The 5,698-nt window shown below is 36.8% G+C and overlaps 1 non-coding gene across 1 annotated transcript; it reads right to left on the bottom strand.

The window, feature by feature from the left end:
• Nucleotides 1-4,025: 4,025 nt before the first annotated feature.
• On the bottom strand, nt 4,026-4,133 carry LOC130984612 (small nucleolar RNA R71). The gene has a single exon (XR_009088531.1). It is a non-coding gene; the product is annotated as a small nucleolar RNA R71 (small nucleolar RNA).
• Between the last annotated feature and the right edge of the window lie 1,565 nt (nt 4,134-5,698).

The raw sequence follows: 5,698 nt of genomic DNA, 5'->3' as shown, positions 1-5,698 counted from the left end.
CTTTTCAAAACCTATTTCTTTCTTCTTCTCCTCCCTCTTCTGTTCTTCATTCTTCTTTTACCTTTTGCACTTTTCTCTCATCCCTTCTCATCCCTATTCTTTTTTCACTTTCTTTTACTTAATTTATTTGCATATTTCATTCATTGCATTTTAATTTTGTGCATATTTTTCTTTTCTTTTCTTACTTTCTTTCTTTTTCCATTGGTGTTAACATTCTCTTCTTCAACTATTGTATCTTTTCTTGAATTATTCTGGTGCTTCATGACTTGTTTTACACTATTGGGTAATATTATTTAAGTCAATGTAAATCTTTTATGATACTTGTATTAATTTTGCATTGACATGAATTTATATTGTCTTTTATTACCCACACTCCCCCCTTTTTCGTTGCAAATTTTGCACCACTGGTATGCCATGTTCTTCCACTATTTTCTCACTTGCATGTTGTAGCTACCATGTAATTGAGACCTTTATTATTTGGCATTATCACCCATATTTTCTTTATGTTCTTATCTTTATTTTTGGGTTACTTTCCTTCTTTTTCTCTTCTTTCAAGATGGCCACCGAGGAAGGGAAAGGGAAAGCTTCTAACTGTGGTAACAAACAAGTCTATCTGCACAATCTTTGGAGAAAAGCATCAGTTGTAATAGCCCATCCACTTGCACATCTCAGCATGCACCGAGGACGGTGCAATCTTTAATTGTGGGGAGGTCGATACCGATCTTCGTGGGTTAGTACCTTCCTATCTCTAAACCAATGTTTAAATTTTCTTTGTTAAATTAGTTGTTGCATTTGCATGTTTGTTTGATTTTGTGCATATTTTACCAACTACTTGGTTGAAGTAATATTTTCTTTTTCAAGAAACTTTTTAGAGTATTTCACTAATTTGAATTAAAATTTTAGAGAAACTTGTTTGAAGAAATATTATTTTGGAACATGGTTTAGAGCTCGAACACACAAAACCTGTGAGATTTTTGAGCCTATTTGATTGGTTGCATGTTATCAACCAATATTTTATTTTTGGTGTGTGTTGTTCTCTCTAAAATTGTGATCTTTGTCTTGCTTAATTCTATATTTCCATTGTTTGATGTATGCATGCACTTATATGATTGAGGCCTTTGTTTCATTAAGCTTACATACCCATATGGCCTTAACTTTTCATTATCCTTTGCAAACCAATTTGAGTCCATTCTACCCCATTTGTTCTTTATTTTAGCACATCATTAACTCTAAGCGGAAAATAATAATGTTCCTAATTTGAATACTTGGTTAGCTTAGACTAGTGAAAGTGCTCATGAATTAAGTGTGGGAAAATTGGGATTGAAAATATATGGTTTGAGAATTGGGTGTTGTGTATTCTTGAGAAAATATGAACAAGAACGTTAAGAACATGTTTATGCATTCAATACCTTAATCATATGCATTGAAAAAAAAAATTATTATTAAGAAAAGAAAAATAGAAAAAGAAAAAAATGAGAAAAAGAAAAGAAAAAAAGCAAATAATAAAAAGGGGACAAAATGCCCCAAGTTAAGTAATAATATCAATGCATATGAGTTGTACTTAAATTTGGATGCATGAATGTGTGGCAAACATAGTTAATGGGAAGTTAGATCTTGAATTGTGATTACATGGATTGTCTTAAGTTAGGTGGGAAAAGTTTAAGTTAATTAAGGATTCAGATTTTAGTCCACTTGGCCAAATACAATCCTACCTTGACCCTAACCCCATTACAACCCTTAAAAGACCTCTTGATTTGTGTGTTTTGTGCATTAAATTTTTTATGATTGTTAGATGAAAAGTGATGAGCGGATAATTTATACGCTTTTTGGCATTGTTTTTAGGTAGTTTTTAGTAGGATCTAGCTACTTTTAGTGATGTTTTCATTAGTTTTTATGTAAAATTCACATTTCTGTACTTTACTATGAGTTTGTGTGTTTTTCTGTGATTTCAGGTAATTTCTGGCTGAAATTGAGGGACCTGAGCAAAACTCTAATAAGGAGGCTGACAAAGGACTGCTGATGCTGTTGGATTCTGATATCCCTGCACTATAAATGGATTTTCTGGAGCTACAGAAATCCAAATGGCACGCTCTCAACGGCGTTGGAAAGTAGTCCATACTTTATTCGAGATTTGATGACGTAAACTGGTGCTCAACGCCAGTTCCATGCTGCATTCTGGAGTCAAACGCCAGAAACACGTCACGAACCAGAGTTGAACGCCAAAAACACGTTACAACTTGGCGTTTAACTCCAAGATAAGCCTCAGCTCGTGTAAAGATCATGCTCAGCCCAAGCACATACCAAGTGGCCCCAAGAAGTGGATTTCTGCATCAATTACTTACTTCTGTAAACCCTAGTAGCTAGTCTAGTATAAATAGGACTTTTTACTATTGTATTAGAAATCTTTGGTCTCAGTTTTATTTAATTATCCATCTTAGGAGACTATTGATCACGTTTTGGGGGCTGGCCATTCGGCCATGCCTGGACCTTCATCACTTATGTAATTTTAATGGTGGAGTTTCTACACACCATAGATTAAGGGTGTGGAGCTCTGCTGTACCTCAAGTTTCAATACAATTACTACTATTTTCTATTCAATTCCGCTTGTTCTTATTCTAAGATATTCGTTGCACTTCAACATGATGAATGTGATGATCCGTGACACTCATCATCATTCTCACCTATCAACACGTGACTGACAACCACTTCCGGTCTACCTTAGACAGGGCGCATATCTTTTGGATTCCTTAATCAGAATCTTCGTGGTATAAGCTAGAATTGATGGCGGCATTCATGGGAATCCGGAAAGTCTAACCTTGTCTGTGGTATTCCGAGTAGGATTCCAGGATTGAATGACTGTGATGAGCTTCAAACTCGCGATTGTTGGGCGTGATGACAAATGCAAAAGAATCAAGGGATTCTATTCCAACATGATTGAGAACCGACAGATGATTAGCCGTGCTGTGACAGAGCATTTGGACCTTTTTCACTGAGACGATGGGATGTAGCCATTGACAAAATTTTATCTTTTTATCCTATCTTTTTAAATTATATCATTTTCAAAAATTTGATTTCAAAATATCTTATCTAACTTCTTATCTTCTTATCTTTTCAAAATTGATTTTAATATATTTTTCAACTAACTAATTAAGTTTTTGTTTGTTTCTTATCTTTTTCAAAACCACCTAACTAATTTTCCCTCTCAAATTTTTGAAAATATCTCATCCTTTTTCAAAATTCTTTTTAATTAATTAACTGTTTTAAATTTTAATTTTAATTTTACTATTTTCGAAAAACTTCTCTCTCATCTTATTCTACTTATTTATTCATTTACTAACACTTCTCTCCATCTCAAATCTATGCCCCTATCCTCACCCGTGTGTTTGGATTCTCCTTCCTTTATTCCCTTCTTCTTCTACTAACATAAAGGAATCTCTATACTGTGACATAGAGGATTCCTCTTCCTTTTCTGTTATCTTCTTTCTCATATGAGCAGGAACAAGGAAAAAGGCATTCTTGTTGAAGCTGATCCTGAACCTAAAAGGACTCTGAAGAGAAAACTAAGTGAAGCTAAATTATAATAATCCAGAGATAACCTTTTTGAGATTTTTGAACAAGAAAAGGAGATGGCAGCTGAGCCCAACAAAAATAATGCAAGGAGGATGCTTGGCGATTATACTACACCTACTTCCAAGTTTGATGGAAGAAGCATCTCAATTCCAACCATTGGAGCAAACAATTTTGAGCTGAAACCTCAACTAGTTGCTCTAATGCAACAGAACTGCAAGTTTCATGGACTTCCATCAGAAGATCCCTATCAGTTTTTAACTGAGTTCTTGCAGATCTGTGAGACTGTAAAGACGAATGGAGTAGATCCTGAAGTCTACAGGCTCATGCTTTTCCCTTTTACTGTAAGAGACAGAGCTAGAGCATGGTTGGACTCTCAACCAAAAGATAGCCTGGACTCCTGGGATAAGCTGGTCACGGCCTTCTTGGCTAAGTTCTTTCCACCTCAAAAGCTGAGCAAACTTAGAATGGATGTTCAGACCTTCAAACAAAAAGATGGTGAATCCCTCTATGAAGCTTGGGAAAGATACAAGCAGATGACCAAAATATGTCCTTCTGACATGTTTTCAGAATGGACCATGATAGATATATTCCATTATGGTCTATCTGAGTTCTCTAAGATGTCATTGGACCATTCTGCAAGTGGATCCATTCACCTAAAGAAAACGCTTGCAGAAGCTCAAGAACTTATTGACATGGTTGCAAATAACCAGTTCATGTACACTTCTGAGAGGAATTCCGTGAATAATAGGATGCCTCAGAGGAAGGGAATTCTTGAGATTGATGCTCTGAATACCATATTGGCTCAGAACAAAATGTTGAATCAGCAAGTCAACATGATTTCTCAAAGTCTGAATGGATGGCAAAATGCATCCAACAGTACTAAAGAGGCATCTTCTGAAGAAGAAGCTTATGATCATGATAACCTTGCAATAGCAGAGGTAAATTACTCAGGTGAACCTTACGGAAATACCTACAATTCATCATGGAGAAATCATCCAAATTTCTCATGGAAGGATCAACAAAAGCCTCAACAAGGCTTTAATAATGGTGGATGAACTAGGCTCAGCAATAGCAAGCCTTTTCCATCATCTTCTCAGCAACAGACAGAGAATTCTGAGCAAAGCACTTCTAATTTAGCTAATCTAGTCTCTGATCTGTCTAAGGCCACTTTGAGTTTCGTGAGTGAAACAAGATCCTCCATTAGAAATTTGGAGGCACAAGTGGGCCAGTTGAGTAAGAAAGTTACTGAAACCCCTCCTAGTACTCTCCCAAGCAATACAGAAGAGAATCTAAAGAGAGAATGCAAGGCCATTGATATACTTAACATGGCCGAATGCAAGAAGGAGGGAGAGGATGCGAATCCCAATGAGGAAGATCTCATGGGACGTCTCTTAAGCAGGAAGGAGTTCCCTATTGAGGATCCAAAGGAATCTGAGGCTCATATAGAGACCATAGAGATTCCATTAAATCTCCTTCTGCCATTCATGAGCTCTGAGGATTATTCTTCCTCTGAAGAGGATGAAGATGTAACTGGAGAGCAAGTTGCTCAATATCTAGGAGCCATCATGAAGCTGAATGCCAAGTTATTTGGTAATGAGACTTGGGAAGGTGAACCTCCCTTGCTCATTAGTGAACTTGATACATGGGTTCAGCAAACTTTACCTCAAAAGAAACAAGATCTTGGGAAATTCTTAATACCCTGTACCATAGGCACCATGACCTTTGAGAAAGCTCTGTGTGACCTACGGTCAGGCATAAATCTTATGCCACTCTTTGTAATGGAGAAGCTGGGGATCATTGAGGTACAGCCTGCCTTATTCTCATTACAATTGGCAGACAAGTCAGTAAGACAAGCTTATGGATTAGTAGAGGACGTGTTGGTAAAGGTTGAAGGCCTTTACATCCCTGCTGATTTCATAATCTTAGACACTAGGAAGGAGGAGGATGAATGCATCATCCTTGGAAGACTTTTCCTAGCCACAGCAGAAGCTGTGATAGATGTTAACAGAGGAGAATTAGTCCTTCTATTGAATGGGGACTACCTTGTGTTTAAGGCACACGGCTATCCTTCTGTAACAAGGGAGAGTAAGCATACAGAGCTTCTCTCAGTACAGAGTTAAACAGAGCC

This window comes from Arachis stenosperma, chromosome 5, assembly GCF_014773155.1.
Source record: "Arachis stenosperma cultivar V10309 chromosome 5, arast.V10309.gnm1.PFL2, whole genome shotgun sequence".
Classification (NCBI taxonomy): Eukaryota; Viridiplantae; Streptophyta; class Magnoliopsida; order Fabales; family Fabaceae; genus Arachis; species Arachis stenosperma.
The sequence above is the reverse complement of the archived record's forward strand: the minus strand, read 5'-3'. Positions and strand labels throughout refer to the sequence as shown.